We start from the raw sequence: 19,244 nt of genomic DNA, 5'->3' as shown, positions 1-19,244 counted from the left end.
GCACAGTATCAAATGCTTTGGCAAAATCCAAATAGATCACATCTACTGCCCCCCCACTGTCCAGAATCTTACTTACCACATCATAAAATGCAATCAAATTCGTCTGACATGACATATCAAAAAAAGCCATGCTGATTGTTGCTTATAATGCCATTCATTAGGACAAAATTTTGAATGTGATCCCTTAACAAGCCTTCAAATAATTTGCCCACCACAGATGTCAAGCTTACTGGCCTATAATTGCCAGGCTGAGATCGTAATCCCTTTTGAAATATTGGAATAACATCAGCTTTTCTCCAATCCATAGGCACCATACCAGATGACAGTGAATCTGAGAAAATAAGAAATAAGGGCTGGTCTAAAACTGAACTAAGCTCTCTTAGAACCCGGGGGTGTATGCCATCAGGCCCTGGAGCCTTGTTACATTAATTTGTATTAAAGCTTTTTGAATCATATCCTGAGTCAGCCACTGACTAGATTGAGCTGAGCCATTAGTGCAGCTATAAAGTGAGCCTGTGAACTCAGACTCCTCTATTGTATACACTGAAGAAAAGAACTGATTTAACACATTTGCCTTTTCTGTATCTGTTTTATGTATCTGTTATAACCATACTGGTATTGATCGGTAAATTTGCACTGTTTCGCTTCGCCGAAAAATTTGCGAAACGACGCCGACGCCCGTTTTTTTGACGCCCGTGGCCGTTTTCGATGCCGGTGGGCGTTTTTTTCGGCGCCGCATATAATTTTTTTGGACGCCGGCGTCATTTTCGCGGGCATTTTGCGAATTTATTCGCTGGTGGCGAATTGCTCAAATTCGCAGCGAATTCGCGCCTGGCGAATAAATTCACCCATCACTACATACTAGTACCATTATTTAAGGGAGCAACACTCTCAACCTGCATCTTTTTACTATTAATATATTTAAATTTGAATTTCAAAGTTTTTCAAATTCGACCCTTGATAAATCTGCCCCTTAGAGTGTGCAATCCTTCCTCTAGAATTCTGATTCCAACCCTGACTTCCAGATACGGTTCTGTCTAATTACTCACAGTCAAAATGTTCTGAACATGAGATATAAGTGTCAGCTGTAACCATACTGTGCATCAGCCTGAGATAAGGTCGGCTGTACTGTATGGAAAATATAGCATTGGTTCCTTATCAACCGCAATCTCTGCTGATAGATCTGGGGTGGTTCTATTGCCATCAACAGCATGAATGTCATGATTAAACCAAAGCCTAAAAATTAATTTGCCCCAAAATTCCATATTTTATATACTGCATTGCCTAAAGTTTCAGCTTGTCAATAGCAGAAATGATCCAGGACTTCAAACTTGTCACAGGGGGTCATCATCTTGGAAAGTGTCTGTGACACTCACATGCTCAGTGGGCTCTGATTGGCTGTTGAGAAGCTAAGCTTAGGGCTCGTCACTAATTATCAAGCAGAAAATGAGCTTCCCTGTAATATAAGCTGATGCTACGGAGATAATTATAATGTTCTGGTGCTAATTGCACTGGTTTCTGTGCTGCCATGTAGTAATTATCTGTATTAATTACTAATCAGCCTTATATTGTGACATTTCTATTCTATTTGTACTGTATATTGTGAGTGGGTCCCTAAGCTCAGTAAGTGACAGCAGCACAGAGCATGTGCAGTGAATCAGCAGAAAAGAAGACGGGGAGCTACTGGGGCATCTTTGGAGACACAGATCATTACTGATATGGGGCTCTGGTTGCCTTGGGCTGGTACAGAAGCCCAAAACATAATGTACAACATTTACTATTTCTAGGTACAAATAAAAATTAATTATACCAACCAGTCAGGGCTGCTTTAAAGGGGTGGTTCTCTTTTAAGTTAAATTTTAGAATGTAATAGAATGGCTAATTCTAAGCAACTTTTCATTTGGTCTTTGTTTTTTATTTTTTATAGTTTTTAAATTACTTGCCTTCTTCTTCTGACTCTTTCACTGACCCCATCTAAAAAACAAATGCTCTGTAAGGCTACAAATGTATTGTTATTGCTACTTTTTATTACTCATCTTTCTATTCAGGCCTCTTCCATTCATATTCCAGTCTCTTATTCATATCAATGCATGTTTACCCGGGTAATTTGAACCCTAGCAACCAAATTGCAAACTGGAGATCTGCTGAATAAAAAGCTAAATAACTCAAAAACCACAACCTACTTTACCTGCTATCCCACAGTCACACTCCCTTCCCAGACACTATTATCCCACTGTTACTATAGGCACCATCTCTCCCTACTATACCTGCTATCCCACAGTCACACTCCCTTCCCAAAGACTATTATCCACTGTTACTATAGACACCATCTCTCCCTACTATATCTGCTATCCCACAGCCACACTCCCTTCCCAGAGACTATTATCCCACTGTTACTATAGACACCATCTCTCCCTACTATACCTGCTATCCCACAGTCACAGTCCCTTCCCAGAGACTATTATCCCACTGTTACTATAGGTACCATCTCTCCCTACTATACCTGCTATCCCACAGTCACACTCCCTTCCCAGAGACTATTATCCCACTTTTACTATATGCACTATCTCTCCCTACTATACCTGCTATCCCACAGTCACACTCCCTTCCCAGAGACTATTATCCACTGTTACTATAGGTACCATCTCTCCCTACTATACCTGCTATCCCACAGTCACACTCCCTTCCCAGAGATTATTATCCCACTGTTACTATAGGGACCATCTCTCCCTACTATACCTGATATCCCACAGCCACACTCCCTTCCCAGAGACTATTATCCCACTGTTACTATAGGCACCATCTCTCCCTACTATACCTGCTATCCCACAGTCACACTCCCTTCCCAGAGACTATTATCCACTGTTACTATAGACACCATCTCTCCCTACTATACCTGCTATCCCACAGTCACACTCCCTTCCCAGACACTATTATCCCACTGTTACTATAGGCACCATCTCTCCCTACTATACCTGTTATCCCACAGTCACACTCCCTTCCCAAAGACTATTATCCACTGTTACTATAGACACCATCTCTCCCTACTATATCTGCTATCCCACAGCCACACTCCCTTCCCAGAGACTATTATCCCACTGTTACTATAGACACCATCTCTCCCTACTATACCTGCTATCCCACAGTCACAGTCCCTTCCCAGAGACTATTATCCCACTGTTACTATAGGTACCATCTCTCCCTACTATACCTGCTATCCCACAGTCACACTCCCTTCCCAGAGACTATTATCCCACTTTTACTATATGCACTATCTCTCCCTACTATACCTGCTATCCCACAGTCACACTCCCTTCCCAGAGACTATTATCCACTGTTACTATAGGTACCATCTCTCCCTACTATACCTGCTATCCCACAGTCACACTCCCTTCCCAGAGATTATTATCCCACTGTTACTATAGGGACCATCTCTCCCTACTATACCTGATATCCCACAGCCACACTCCCTTCCCAGAGACTATTATCCCACTGTTACTATAGGCACCATCTCTCCCTACTATACCTGCTATCCCACAGTCACACTCCCTTCCCAGAGATTATTATCCACTGTTACTATAGGCACCATCTCTCCCTACTATACCTGCTATCCCACAGTCACACTCCCTTCCCAAAGACTATTATCCACTGTTACTATAGGCACCATCTCTCCCTACTATACCTGCTATCCCACAGCCACACTCCCTTCCCAGAGACTATTATCCCACTGTTACTATAGGCACCATCTTTCCCTACTATACCTGCTATCCCACAGTCACACTCCCTTCCCAGAGATTATTATCCCACTGTTACTATAGGCACCATCTCTCCCTACTATACCTGCTATCCCACAGTCACACTCCCTTCCCAGAGATTATAATCCCACTGTTACTATAGACACCATCTCTCCCTACTATACCTGCTATCCCACAGTCACACTCCCTTCCCAAAGACTATTATCCCACTGTTACTATAGGCACCATCTCTCCCTACTATACCTGCTATCCCACAGTCACACTCCCTTCCCAGAGACTATTATCCCACTGTTACTATAGGCACCATCTCTCCCTACTATACCTGCTATCCCACAGTCACACTCCCTTCCCAGAGACTATTATCCACTGTTACTATAGGTACCATCTCTCCCTACTATACCTGCTATCCCACAGTCACACTCCCTTCCCAGAGATTATTATCCACTGTTACTATAGGCACCATCTCTCCCTACTATACCTGCTATCCCACAGCCACACTCCCTTCCCAGAGACTATTATCCCACTGTTACTATAGGCACCATCTTTCCCTACTATACCTGCTATCCCACAGTCACACTCCCTTCCCAGAGATTATTATCCCACTGTTACTATAGGCACCATCTCTCCCTACTATACCTGCTATCCCACAGTCACACTCCCTTCCCAGAGATTATAATCCCACTGTTACTATAGACACCATCTCTCCCTACTATACCTGCTATCCCACAGTCACACTCCCTTCCCAAAGACTATTATCCCACTGTTACTATAGGCACCATCTCTCCCTACTATACCTGCTATCCCACAGTCACACTCCCTTCCCAGAGACTATTATCCCACTGTTACTATAGGCACCATCTCTCCCTACTATACCTGCTATCCCACAGTCACACTCCCTTCCCAGAGATTATTATCCCACTGTTACTATAGGCACCATCGCTCCCTACTATACCTGCTATCCCACAGTCACACTCCCTTCCCAGAGACTATTATCCACTGTTACTATAGGCACCATCTCTCCCTACTATACCTGCTATTCCACAGTCACACTCCCTTCCCAGAGACTATTATCCCACTGTTACTATAGGCACCATCTCTCCCTACTATACCTGCTATCCCACAGTCACACTCCCTTCCCAGAGACTATTATCCCACTGTTACTATAGACACCATCTCTCCCTACTATACCTGCTATCCCACAGTCACACTCCCTTCCCAGAGACTATTATCCCACTGTTACTATAGGCACCATCTCTCCCTACTATACCTGCTATCCCACAGTCACACTCCCTTGCCAGAGACTATTATCCCACTGTTACTATAGGCACTATCTCTCCCTACTATACCTGCAAAGCCACAGTCCCTTCCCAGAGACTATTATCTCACTGTTACTATATGCACTATCTCTCCCTATCTCATCTGATACTATAAATGCCATTGCTCTTCTAGCACAGTGAATAAGCAACTACATGGAGTTTTAGTTCCTGCCTACAACTGCAGGACAACTTTATGTGTTTGGTGAAGGGCAGCTGTCTTGCTTGAACACACAAGATGACTCTTTATACAGTTGTAGGCCATGCTGTCATTAGAGATGTTACTCTGAACAACATGGAGGACATGGTTATCCACAATACCATATAGTCAGGGTCCAGACTGTAAAAAGAGAAGAACAAACACTACAAAGAGTGCAAAGTACTAATTTGACCAAGTACAGCCCAGGGCCTTCCTGTTGAAATGCCCAGTATTGATCAGTTCAAACATGATTAAATATTTCTGGTGAGGTCACAGATGAAAATGAGTGACAAAAGAAGATATTTCAGTCAGATAATTTATCATTCTCAGTCCCTCGTCCTACTAAATTGCTCAGTTGCTCAGGGTCCTGACAAGAATGATTGATGAGAAGAGACTTGGTGACTAATCAAGGGACACCCACATTCCAGATCTTGATTGACCAAACAGCATTGCTTAGTGCAGAATACTTCACTGATTAGTTTCTCAATACACTTGATAATATAGAAGAACTGTCAAGAAAGCATGAAATGTCGTGATGAAGACAATGCAGAAAGCACAGGCTTCTTATTTATTGGTCACATAATTACTCTTAGAAACCACTAAAGAAAAACCTGCCAGTATTAATCTATCACTTTAGGTCAGACATCAGCATCTGTTTTTCATAACATACAAAAATCCTTAACCTCCGTGACCTCTAGAGCACGAATGTCCAACCTATAGCCCTCAAGCTGTTGTGGGGTATAGGTTTCATCCAACCAAGTTCTAATATCTTAATTGTCACTTTATCTTGGCCTTTATGGGTGCTTGATTATTTATGGCTTTACTGCTGATTGAAACACGGTTTGAGGAATACAGGTATGGGATCCCTTTTCAGAAACCCATTATGCAGAAAGCTCCAAATTAAGGGAAGGCCATCTCCAACAGACTTCATCAAAAAGATTTAATCAAAAAATTCAATGATTTCCTTTTTCTGTGTAATAATAAAACATTAACGTGTACTTGATCCCAACTAAGATATAATTAATCCTTATTGGAAACAAAACCAGCCTATTGGGTTTATTTATGTTTACATGATTTTTAAGCAGACTTAAAGGAGTAGCAAACCCTAAAGTTAAAAAAACCTACCCCCCTACCCTACATAGACCACCCTCCCTCCTCCCCCCAGGCTAGCTGCTACCCCAGACAAATACTCCTAATTCTTTACTAACCCCTCGGTGCAGATTCTGTCCAGCAGAGTTCATGGGCGCCATCTTCAGCCGCTTCAGTAATCTTCAGGGCTTCTCCCGGTGCTTCAGCAATTTCCGTGAGTATCGGCGCACGCGCAGTTGTCGCAAAACAGAAAATTGCTCTAACTGCACATGCGCTGATACTTATTTACCAAAGATTACCAAAGAGAAGAAGATGGTGCCCGTGAACTCTGCTGGACAGAATCTGCACGAAGGGTAAGTAAAGACTTAGGGGCATTTGCCCGGAGTAGCAGCTAGGCTGGGAGGGGGTTCTATGTAGGGTAAGAGGGTAGGGGTTTTTTAACTTTAGGGTTTTCTTCTCCTTTAAGGTGAATACGGAAAGATCGGTTATCTGGAAAACCCCAGCATTCTGGATAACAGGTCCCATACCTGTACTTAATTGCCTACAATATTAAGGGGGTTTCCACGTATCTTATACGTATCCTTTAACCTTTGAGCATTTGCCGTTATGGATATTATGGATTATTTAATGTTTACATTATTTTTAAGCAGACTTAAAGGAAAACTATACCCCCCAAACAATGTAGGTCTCTATTAAAAGATACTGAGTAAAACAGCTCATGTGTAAAACCTGCTTCATGTAAATGAACCATTATCATAATAATATACTTTTTTAGGTGATCTCTGAGGCAGCACAGATAGAGTCACGAAATGGTGGCTCAAGGCAAGAGATGTAAAAGGGCAATATTTATGTAAATATATATTCCAGTTTGGTAAGATTCTTTAATATGTCATTCAATTTGATATAAACTATCCGTTGCTTAAGTATTCATTTTGGGGGTATAGTTTTCCTTTAAGGTATGGAGAATACAGAAAGACCCCTTATCTGGAAAACCCCAGGTCCCAAGCATTTCCGTGAACAAGTCCCATACCTGTACTTTATTCAAAAGATATTGCCTTAATGAGCAAGAGGCTAATGTTGTACTTTACCTTGACAGTGAAAGCAGCTCCATCAGCCTTCATATAATCTTTGATGGACAAGGTCTGACAGCATAAGATGGTTTTCATTAAAATTATATAGTATTATTGGGGAGCACATACTTTGCATGGGATTCCTATGTAATTCAGTAGTAGACTTTTTTAACAGATGTTGATTTATTAACAGAAGGCAAATCTGCACTAGTGCAATAACCCAAGGCAACAAATCACATTCTTTCTGTATCTGGCTCATATTGCTAGTCACTGATTGGCTGCTATTGGTTACTACCAAGGTGTGTGTTTGCCCAGTGTTGATAAATAAGTTCTGTCTATAATATTCTATTTTCTCTGGCATAGCAAGTAGCAATAATGATGACAGCTCAGACTTGTGTTATAAAATGTATATATCATGATACATAAGGACCTTGGAGCAGAATGACCCATTCTGAACTAGGGATGTAGCGAACGTCGGAAAAAAAGTTCGCGAACATATTAGCGAACTTGCGCAAAAATGCGAGCGGTTCGCGAACGGTTCGCGAACCCCATAGACTTCAATGGGAAGGCGAACTTTAACATCTAGAAAAGACATTTCTGGCCAGAAAAATGATTTTAAAGTTGTTTAAAGGGTGCAACGACCTGGACAGTGGCATGCCAGAGGGGGATCAAGGGCAAAAATGTATCTGAAAAATCTGCCTGTGTGTGCTTGGAAGAGATAGTGTAGGGGGAGAGCTGTTAGTGATTTCAGGGACAGATGATAGTAAGTTTGCTGGCTAGTAATCTGCTTGATACTGCTCTGTATTGGAGGGACAGAAGTCTGCAGGGATTTGAGGGACATTTTAGCTTAGGTAGCTTTGCTGGCTAGTAATCTACTGTTCTCTTTAAACAACTGCCATACGTTGACCTTGTAGGCATTGTTTGCCCAGTTTTTTTGGACGCAGCCACTGAAGCACAGTTGCCAGAAAAAATATGCCATATAAATGCTGAAAATAGTCATTTTTCGCCATACGTTGACCTTGTAGGCATTGTTTGCCCAGTTTTTTTGGCCACAGCCACTGAAGCACAGAGGCCAGAAAAAATATGCCATATAAATGCTGAAAATAGTCATTTTTTTGGTCGCAGCCACTGAAGCACAGTTGCCAGAAAAATTATGCCATATAAATGCTGAAAATATAAATTTTTTTGGTTGCAGCCACTGAAGCACAGAGGCCAGAAAAATTATGCCATATAAATGCAGAAAATATGCATTTTTTTGGTCGCAGCCACTGAAGCACAGTTGACAGAAAAATTATGCCATATAAATGCTGAAAATATAAATTTTTTTGGTTGCAGCCACTGAAGCACAGAGGCCAGAAAAATTATGCCATATAAATGCAGAAAATATGCATTTTTTTGGTCGCAGCCACTGAAGCACAGTTGCCAGAAAAATTATGCCATATAAATGCTGAAAATAGTAATTTTTTTGGTTGCAGCCACTGAAGCACAGAGGCCAGAAAAATTATGCCATATAAATGCAGAAAATATGCATTTGTTTGGTCGCAGCCACTGAAGCACAGTTGACAGAAAAATTATGCCATATAAATGCTGAAAATATAAATTTTTTTGGTTGCAGCCACTGAAGCACAGAGGCCAGAAAAATTATGTCATATAAATGCAGAAAATAGGCATTTTTTTGGTCGCAGCCACTGAAGCACAGAGGCCAGAAAAAATTAAACCAGTAGGGTTTGCACCCTAGTTTGTAACGGTGGCGGAGGGAGGAGGAGGACGCTAAAGGACAGCTGTGTGTGGAGTCATGAGGCTTGAAGAGAAGGACAGCTGCATAGAAGTCAGAACAAGTCTTCCGGCGTGCAGTAACCCTCCGAGATCCACCCCTCATTCATTTTAATAAAGGTCAGGTAATCGACACTTTTGTGACCTAGGCGAGTTCTCTTCTCAGTTACAATCCCTCCTGCTGCACTGAAGGTCCTTTCTGAGAGCACACTTGAGGCTGGGCAAGACAAGAGGTTCATGGCAAATTGTGACAGCTCTGGCCACAGATCAAGCCTGCGCACCCAGTAGTCCAGGGGTTCATCGCTCCTCAGAGTGTCGATATCTGCAGTTAATGCCAGGTAGTCCGCTACCTGCCGGTCGAGGCGTTCTTTGAGGGTGGATCCAGAAGGGTTGTGGCGCTGCCTTGGACAGAAAAACATTTGCATGTCTGACGTTACAGACTGGCCAAAGGGCTTTGTCCTTGCAGGTGTGCTCGTGGCAGGATTACTGGCACCTCTGCCCCTGGAATGTTGATGAGTTCCTGAAGTGACATCACCCTTAAAAGCATTGTACAACATGTTTTGCAGGCTGGTTTGTAAATGCCGCATCTTTTCGGACTTGTGGTATGTTGGTAACATTTCTGACACTTTATGCTTGTACCGAGGGTCTAGTAGCGTTGCGACCCAGTACAGGTCCTTCTCCTTAAGCCTCTTGATACGGGGGTCCTTCAACAGGCATGACAGCATGAAAGACCCCATTCTCACAAGGTTGGATGCAGAGCTATCCATCTCCGCTTCCTCATTATCAAGGACTGCATCATCCACGGTCTCCTCCCCCCAGCCACGTACAAGACCAGGGGTCCCCAAAAGGTCACCACTAGCCCCCTGGGAAGCCTGCTCCTGTTGGTCCTCCTCCTCCTCCTCCACAAAGCCACCTTCCTCCTCTGACTCCACTTCTGGCACCTCTCCCTGCGTTGCAGCAGGTGCCTGGGTTCGTTCTGGTGATTCCGACCAGAAATCGTGCGCTTCCAGCTCCTCGTCACGCTGGTCTACAGCCTCATCTGTCACTCGTCGCACGGCACGCTCCAGGAAGAAAGCGAAGGGTATTAGGTCGCTGATGGTGCCTTCGGTGCGACTGACCATATTTGTCACCTCTTCAAAAGGTCGCATGAGCCTGCAGGCATCGCGCATAAGCACCCAGTAACGGGGAAAAAAATCCCCAGCTGTGCAGATCCAGTCCTACCACCCAGTTCAAAAAGGTACTCGTTGACGGCCCTTTGTTGTTGCAGCAGACGTTCCAACATAAGGAGCGTTGAATTCCAGCGAGTCTGGCTGTCAGAAATCAAACGCCTGACTGGCATGTTGTAGCGCTGCTGAATGTCAGCAAGGCGTGCCATGGCTGTGTAGGAACGTCTGAAATGGGCCGACACCTTTCTGGACTGGGTGAGAACGTCCTGGAATCCTGGGTACTTGGAGACAAAACGTTGGACTATTAAATTTAACACATGTGCCATGCAGGGCACATGTGTTAAATTGCCTAGTCTCAACGCTGCCAACAGATTGCTTCCATTGTCACACACCACTTTTCCGATCTGCAGTTGGTGTGGGGTCAGCCACCGATCGGCCTGTGACTGCAGAGATGACAGGAGTACAGATCCGGTATGGTTTTTGCTTTCCAGGCACGTCATCCCCAAGACAGCGTGACAACGGCGTACCTGGCACGTCGAATAGCCTAGGGGGAGCTGGGGGTGCACAGGTGTGGAGGAGGAGAAGGAGGACCCAGCAGCAGAGTAAGAAGAAGAAGAAGACGAGGTAGAGAGCGATGGAGGAGTAGAGGTGGTGGCAGAACCGCGTGCAATCCGTGGCGGTGACACCAACTCCACTGTTGTTGTTGAGCTACCCATTCCCTGCTTCCCAGCCATTACCAAGTTCACCCAGTGGGCAGTGTAGGTGACATACCTGCCCTGACCATGCTTGGAGGACCATGCGTCAGTAGTCATATGGACCTTTGGCCCAACACTAAGTGACAGAGATGCGGTAACTTGGCTCTGCACATGTTGGTACAGGTGTGGTATTCCCTTTTTAGAAAAAAAATTGCGGCTGGGTACCTTCCACTGCGGTGTCCCAATTGCTACAAATTTGCGGAAGGCCTCAGAGTCCACCAGCTGGTATGGTAAAAGCTGGCGGGCTAAGAGTGCAGACAAGCCAGCTGTCAGACGCCGGGCAAGGGGGTGACAGTCAGACATTGGCTTCTTACGCTCAAACATGGCCTTCACAGAAACTTGGCTGGTGGCAGATGACTGGGAATGGGAACAGGTGGTCAAGGTGGAAGGCGGAGTGGAGGGTGGTTCAGACGGGTCAAGGAGAGCAGAGGTAGAGCAGTAAGATGCTGGACCAGAAGGAGTGTGGCTTTTAGTTTGCCTGTTGCCTTTGAGGTGTTGCTCCCAAAGTGCTTTGTGCTTGCCGCTCATGTGCCTTCGCATAGAAGTTGTACCTATGTGGCTGTTGGGCTTACCAAGGCTCAGTTTCTGACTGCACTCATTGCAAATTACAATGCTTTTGTCAGAGGCACACACATTAAAAAAATCCCACACTGCTGACTTTTTGGAAGTGTGCGATCTGGCGGTAACAGTAGAAGTTGGCGGAGTTGGCGTATTGGCGGCAATGGCGGGTGCGTTGGCCGGCTGAACACAGGTGCCGATACATGTTGTTGCCCTACTGATCCCTGCGGGCTGTCCTCCCTGCTTCTTCTAAGTCTTATTCTCCTACTGCCTCTCTGACTCTCCGTCTCTCCATCTGAACTACCCTCCTCTTGCTCTCTTCTACTAGGCACCCACAAAACATCAATCTCCTCATCATCATTCTCCTCAGATGCATCAATTTCTTCTGACACATCACAGAAGGAAGCAGCAGCGGGGACCTCCTCCTCATCACTCATTATGTCCATCTCTATCGTGTTCTCTGCCAGAATTAAATCTGGTGTAAGGTCCTCATCTCCTTCATCTTCTTCTGGCAATAATGGTTGCGCATTACTCAGTTCAAGAAACTCATTGGAAAATAACTCCTCTGACCCCAGTGAAGAAGGGGCACCGGTGGTGGAGGAAGTGTTACGTGGGGTGGCCATAGCAGTGGAGGATGAGGAGGATGTTGTGGTAAAGTTAGAAACGGTAGAGGATGGGTGTGCTGTGTAAGCCAGTCAACTACCTCTTCAGCATTTTGGGAGTTCAGGGTCATTGGCTTTTTAAAACTGGGCAATTTGCTAGGGCCACAGGATTGCATAGCAGCACGGCCCCTAGCACGGCCTCTGCGTGGCGGCCTGCCTTTGCCTGGCATTATTTTTAAAAAACAACAACAACAACAAAAACTCAGTTGGTTTTTCTGGAAACGATAATACACACAGCTAGATGGCGGGTTGAAGAAAACACTGTGCAAATAATGCCTACAAAGTCAACGTATACACTACTACAGCGGTGGATACGGATTACGTAAAATATATGAATGCTGCTTGAAAAAAAGTAACTCAAGTGGTTTTTCTAGAGACGATAATATTATCAATATTTAGACAAAATGTGAACAAGGTCACACAGCTCGATGGCGGGTTGAAGAAAACACTGTGCAAATAATGCCTACAAAGTCAACGTATACACTACTACAGCGGTGGATACGGATTACGTAAAATATATGAATGCTGCTTGAAAAAAAGTAACTCAAGTGGTTTTTCTAGAGACGATAATATTATCAATATTTAGACAAAATGTGAACAAGGTCACACAGCTCGATGGCGGGTTGAAGAAAACAGTGTGCAAATAATGCCTACAAGGTCAACGTATACACTACTACAGCGGTGGATACGGATTACGTAAAATATATGAATGCTGCTTGAAAAAAAGTAACTCAAGTGGTTTTTCTAGAGACGATAATATTATCAATATTTAGACAAAATGTGAACAAGCTCACACAGCTCGATGGCGGGTTGAAGAAAACACTGTGCAAATAATGCCTACAAGGTCAACGTATACACTACTACAGCGGTGGATACGGATTACGTAAAATATATGAATGCTGCTTGAAAAAAAGTAACTCAAGTGGTTTTTCTAGAGACGATAATATTATCAATATTTAGACAAAATGTGAACAAGGTCACACAGCTCGATGGCGGGTTGAAGAAAACAGTGTGCAAATAATGCCTACAAGGCCAACGTATACACTACTACAGCGGTGGATACGGATTACGTAAAATATATTATGGCTGCTTGAAAAAAGTGACTCCGGTGTTTTTTCTGGAGACGGTAATATTATGGATATTTAGACAGAATGGGAACAAGGTCACACAGCTCGATGGCGGGTTGAAGAAAACAGTGTGCAAATAATGCCTACAAGGCCAACGTATACACTACTACAGCGGTGGATACGGATTACGTAAAATATATGAATGCTGCTTGAAAAAAGTGACTCCGGTGTTTTTTCTGGAGACGGTAATATTATGGATATTTAGACAGAATGGGAACAAGGTCACACAGCTCGATGGCGGGTTGAAGAAAACAGTGTGCAAATAATGCCTACAAGGCCAACGTATACACTACTACAGCGGTGGATACGGATTACGTAAAATATATGAATGCTGCTTGAAAAAAGTGACTCCGGTGTTTTTTCTGGAGACGGTAATATTATGGATATTTAGACAGAATGTGAACAAGGTCACACAGCTCGATGGCGGGTTGAAGAAAACAGTGTGCAAATAATGCCTACAAGGCCAACGTATACACTACTACAGCGGTGGATACGGATTACGTAAAATATATGAATGCTGCTTGAAAAAAGTGACTCCGGTGTTTTTTCTGGAGACGGTAATATTATGGATATTTAGACAGAATGGGAACAAGGTCACACAGCTCGATGGCGGGTTGAAGAAAACAGTGTGCAAATAATGCCTACAAGGCCAACGTATACACTACTACAGCGGTGGATACGGATTACGTAAAATATATGAATGCTGCTTGAAAAAAGTGACTCCGGTGTTTTTTCTGGAGACGGTAATATTATGGATATTTAGACAGAATGGGAACAAGGTCACACAGCTCGATGGCGGGTTGAAGAAAACAGTGTGCAAATAATGCCTACAAGGCCAACGTATACACTACTACAGCGGTGGATACGGATTACGTAAAATATATGAATGCTGCTTGAAAAAAGTGACTCCGGTGTTTTTTCTGGAGACGGTAATATTATGGATATTTAGACAGAATGGGAACAAGGTCACACAGCTCGATGGCGGGTTGAAGAAAACAGTGTGCAAATAATGCCTACAAGGCCAACGTATACACTACTACAGCGGTGGATACGGATTACGTAAAATATATTATGGCTGCTTGAAAAAAGTGACTCCGGTGTTTTTTCTGGAGACGGTAATATTATGGATATTTAGACAGAATGTGAACAAGGTCACACAGCTCGATGGCGGGTTGAAGAAAACAGTGTGCAAATAATGCCTACAGGGCAAATAATGCCTAAAAGGTCAACTTATACACTACTACAGCGGTAGTAAAATAAAAAAAAGTAAAATAAAAAAAAATGAATATTAAAAAAAAAAAATTAAAGTTGGTGCTGCTGAACTACTAGGAGCACCAGATTAGCACACCAGTCCCACTCCCCAACACTGCTAGACTAATAGCACTGGGCTCTTATAGTAGTAGTAGTAGTAGTAGTAGTAAAACAACAAAAAAATAAATAAAAGCAGTCCTTACAAGGACTACTGTTATTGCAGCAGTCAGCAGATGAGATCAGAAGCAGGACAGCTGCCCACTGCAGCTACATACAGAGCACTGCAGTAGAAGGTAGATTACTAGCCAGCAAAGCTACCTAAGCTAAAATGTCCCTCAAACCCCTGCAGACTTCTGTCCCTCCAATAACAGAGCAGTATCAAAACGATTACTAGCCAGCAAACTTTCAACTGTCCCTGAAATCACTAACAGGCAGCAGCTCTCTCCCTACACTATCTCTTCAGCACACACAGGCAGAGTGAAAAAACGCTGCAGGGCTTCGGTTTTTATAGGGAAGGGGAGTGGTCCAGGGGAGAGCTTCCTGATTGGCTGCCATGTACCTGCTGGTCTGGGGTGAGAGGGCAAAAAAAAGCGCCAACAATGGCGAACCCAAAATGGCGAACGTCGCGCGACGTTCGCGAACTTCCGGCGAGCGCGAACACCCGATGTTCGCGCGAACAAGTTCGCCGGCGAACAGTTCGCGACATCTCTATTCTGAACCCCAAACAACGGCTGTAGGAAAATATAGTAACGCCACTTATCAAATTCTAGCTGAAACTAAGCAGGATTGTTTTTGCTTTATTTCTTGCATTAAATATATTTGGTGCTTCAAATATTCTGAAAAGCAAAGAAGTTTTCTGAGCTACGTATGCAAAAAAATGCAAAATAACCCATATAAAACAACTTTTGGTTGTTTGCGGTTGCGAGGAGTTGCAGATAGATAATAACTGGAAGGCCGCAGAGATTGTCAGCTACACCTACTGACACAGCAGAACAAAACAAAAAATGTCTCCTATCTCCCTCGTACTGAAAGGCCAACTTTAATTGGGTTGTTCACCTTTAAATTATCTTTTAGTATGATGTAGAGAGTGATATTTTGAGACAATTTGGAACTGGATTTCATTATTTATTATTTGTGGGTTTTGAGCTTTTTTCAACAGCTCTCTAGTTTGCAATTTTATCAGTCTGGTTGCTAGGGTCGAAATTTCTTAGCAACCATGCATTGATTTGAATGAGAGATTGGAATATGAATAGGAGAAGCCTGAATAGAAATATGAGTAATAAAAAGTAGCGATAACAATTAATGTATAGCGTTACAGAAACTGTTTTTTAGATGGAGTCAGTGACCCCTATATGAAAGCTGGAAAGAGTCAAAGAAAGATAAAAAGGCAAATAATGCATAAATAATAAAAATTTAATCAACTGAAAAGTTGCTTTGAATTAGCCATTCCATAACATACTAAAGTTAACTTAAGGACAGAGACAAACGCTCAGATTCGGGGAGATTTAGTCGCCGGCGATAAATCTCCTCTTCTTCGGGGCGACTTATCTCCCCAAACTGCCTCCCACCGGCTAGAATCTAAATCGCCAGGGGGATGGCACTCGGAGTGCTTCATTTTCCGAAGTTGCCCGAATTTTCCTTGTGAGGCAACTTCGGAAAATGAAGCGATCCGAGTGCCACCCCGCCGTCGATTTACATTCTAGCCAGCGGGAAGGCAGTTCAGGGAGATTAGTCGCCCTGAAGAAGAGGAGATTTTTCACTGGGCGACTAATCTCCCTGAATCTGAGCGTGTGTCTCTGTCATAAAGGTTAGCCACATCTTTAACAACAGGCAGATAAAGAGGGCTAAAAGTTGGAAGGCCCCAGATAATTAAGGTAAGGGAAGCTGTTGACTAAATAAGCACAAGCCCAAGGATCCTGCCTGTGGTGCAAAGATAACTGTAGGGTAGAAACAAGACATGAGAGCACTGGCCTGTGTTGTCACCAGGAAGCAGACGTTGCTCTAATATTCGTTGTTTAAGTGAATTCTTCATCCATGGGAGCTCTGCACTATGAAATCAAATATGAAAGTGAAGGTGATGAGTAAAGACACAAGTCTGTACATGTTTCCTTGCTTAGAACACACGTTTTTATTACTCATTTTAGATATATCAAACGTAATACACCCATGCACTCCCTGTGACTGAAAAAAGGGGCAACAAAATGCTAATTGTCCAAAAGTTAAAGGGAAAATATCCACATTTAGTAAAAGAGAAACATTTAGTTCTGGGGGGGGGACATACCAACATATCTTCATTTGGCATGCCCTCTTGCAAGCAAACTAAGTGCTTCATTCAGATATAGGCATATAGCCATAGAGAATAAACCTTTATCCTATACAGTATGTTACCCTAAAATGTGTCTTTGTTAGGGTCCTGCTCCTCTGCCACATAAGTTGTGTTGACATCTGGCATTTTAATTGGCCTGATCACTAAACCTTATGGTTGACACCAATGTTAGTAATAAGAAAGGAATACAGGTATGGGACCTCTTATGCATAGTGATGGGCGAATTTATTCGAATTTGCAGCGAACTCTCGCGATTCGCCACCGGCGAATAATTTTGGGAAACCATAGCGAAAATTCACAAAAAAAAGTTAATACAAAACGAGACGCCGGTGCCGTTTCGCAAATTTCACGGGAAATTCGAAAAATTTTCTGTGAAGCGAAATGCCCCAAATTCGCCCATCACTACTTATGCTACTACTTCAGCAATTTGGATCACCACATATTAGGTCTACTACAATATATAATTTTAACATCAAATAAACCCAATAGGCTGGTTTTGCTTCCAATAAGGATTGATTATATCTTAGTTGAAATCGAGCACAAACTACTGTTTTATTATTACAGGGAAAAAGGAAATAATTGAATTATTTGCCTAAAATGGAGTCTACGGGGTATGGGCATCATATAATTTGGAGCTTTCTGGATAATGGCTTGCCCATTGAAATGGATCCAATACCTGTGTAGGGAACTGGTAAATTAGCCACCCATTATTATTTAACAGGCAGTCCCCTAGTGTTCTAGACTCCTAAACTGGGTCCTAAAATACAGCTAATATGGGGAACTGTTTGCTGATCCTGCATTTATTTATGCCCCCTGCGGTTTAATAAGTGTTTAGTAGATCTAAAGTATATGCTCTGGCAGTTCTAAGAATATTCCATCTGAGCAGGCAAGTGGAATAAAGCTAAAACCTAGGTTAAGTAAGGCCTAGTAAGTGTTAGCGCATACTCTGTTATAGATCATACTAGGTGTGATAGATAAGATCAGGGCAAGCTAGATGAGCAGCCTGAAGCTCCACCAAAGTGATTAATGAATGGACAGTGACACCAAAAAATGTGTTGTAAAGACAATATAATGTATTTGTGCCCTGCACTGATAAAACGGTTGAGTTTGCTTTATAAAAACAACTTTATGTTTATATAAACAAGCTGCTGTGTAGCTATGGGGTCAGCCATGTAAGCACAGGACACACATTAGATAAGATAAGTTATGAAAAATCCCATTGTATGCTACAGAGCTTATCTGTTATCTGCTGTGTATCCTGAGCCTTTTCTCCTTTTTCAGCTCTAAATGGCTGCCCCCATGGCTACACAACAATTTGTTTATATAAACTACAGTAGTGTTTCTGAAGCAAACGCACCAGTTTTTCAGTGTAGCACAACAGTTCCATTACTTTAGGACACTTTAATTTTTTGGTGTTACTGTTCCTTTAAGAATTAGAGTCCTTGCTGCACCTGCCCAAGAAGTAGGGATAAGGTGTACAGACTTAGGGATGTTAGTAATTCCCCTGGGTTCCACTTGAGGATAATTCCCGAAAGCTTGGGGTGACACCGCTGAGTAGATTTAATACTTTGTTATTGCAGCTGCAATCTGTGAGTATATGCCTAACGCATGTATCCTATATCTCCTGCAATGATTCTCATATAAACTCCTATTTGGATTTCGGTTGATAAAGAGTTATTGGTGGTGCCCAATTCTTTGAAAGTACCAGAGAGTTAAAGTTAAACTACACCCTTCCTCCAACATTTTCAAGGCCTACACCTGAGGATTGAGAGTCTTGTGATTCATAAATAGTGATGGGCGAATTTATTCGCCAGGCGCGAATTTGCGGCGAATTTGCGCGATTCGCCGCCAGCGAATAAATTTGCGAAATGCCCACGAAAATTCTGCGTCAAAAAAACGGGCGCCAGCGTCAAAAATGCGAATTTTTCGGCAAAGCGAAACGGCGCAAATTCGCCCATCACTATTCATAAATGGTAATGTTTATACACCTGTATAGAGATATAGGAAGGCCAGCAGTGATGGGCGAATTTGTCCCGTTTGCTTCGCCACAAAATGAGTGAATTTCCCAAGTAATTTGCAAAACGGGCAAAAAATTCGCAAAAGGCGCATTTTGACGGCAGCAGAACTAAATTTTCACTGCAAATTCGCGACTTTATTCGCCAGTGGCAAAATGCAGAAATTTCCCGCAAATTCGCGCCTA

This window comes from Xenopus laevis, chromosome 1L (genome assembly GCF_017654675.1).
Source record: "Xenopus laevis strain J_2021 chromosome 1L, Xenopus_laevis_v10.1, whole genome shotgun sequence".
NCBI classification, from domain to species: domain Eukaryota; kingdom Metazoa; phylum Chordata; class Amphibia; order Anura; family Pipidae; genus Xenopus; species Xenopus laevis.
The sequence above is the reverse complement of the archived record's forward strand: the minus strand, read 5'-3'. Positions refer to the sequence as shown.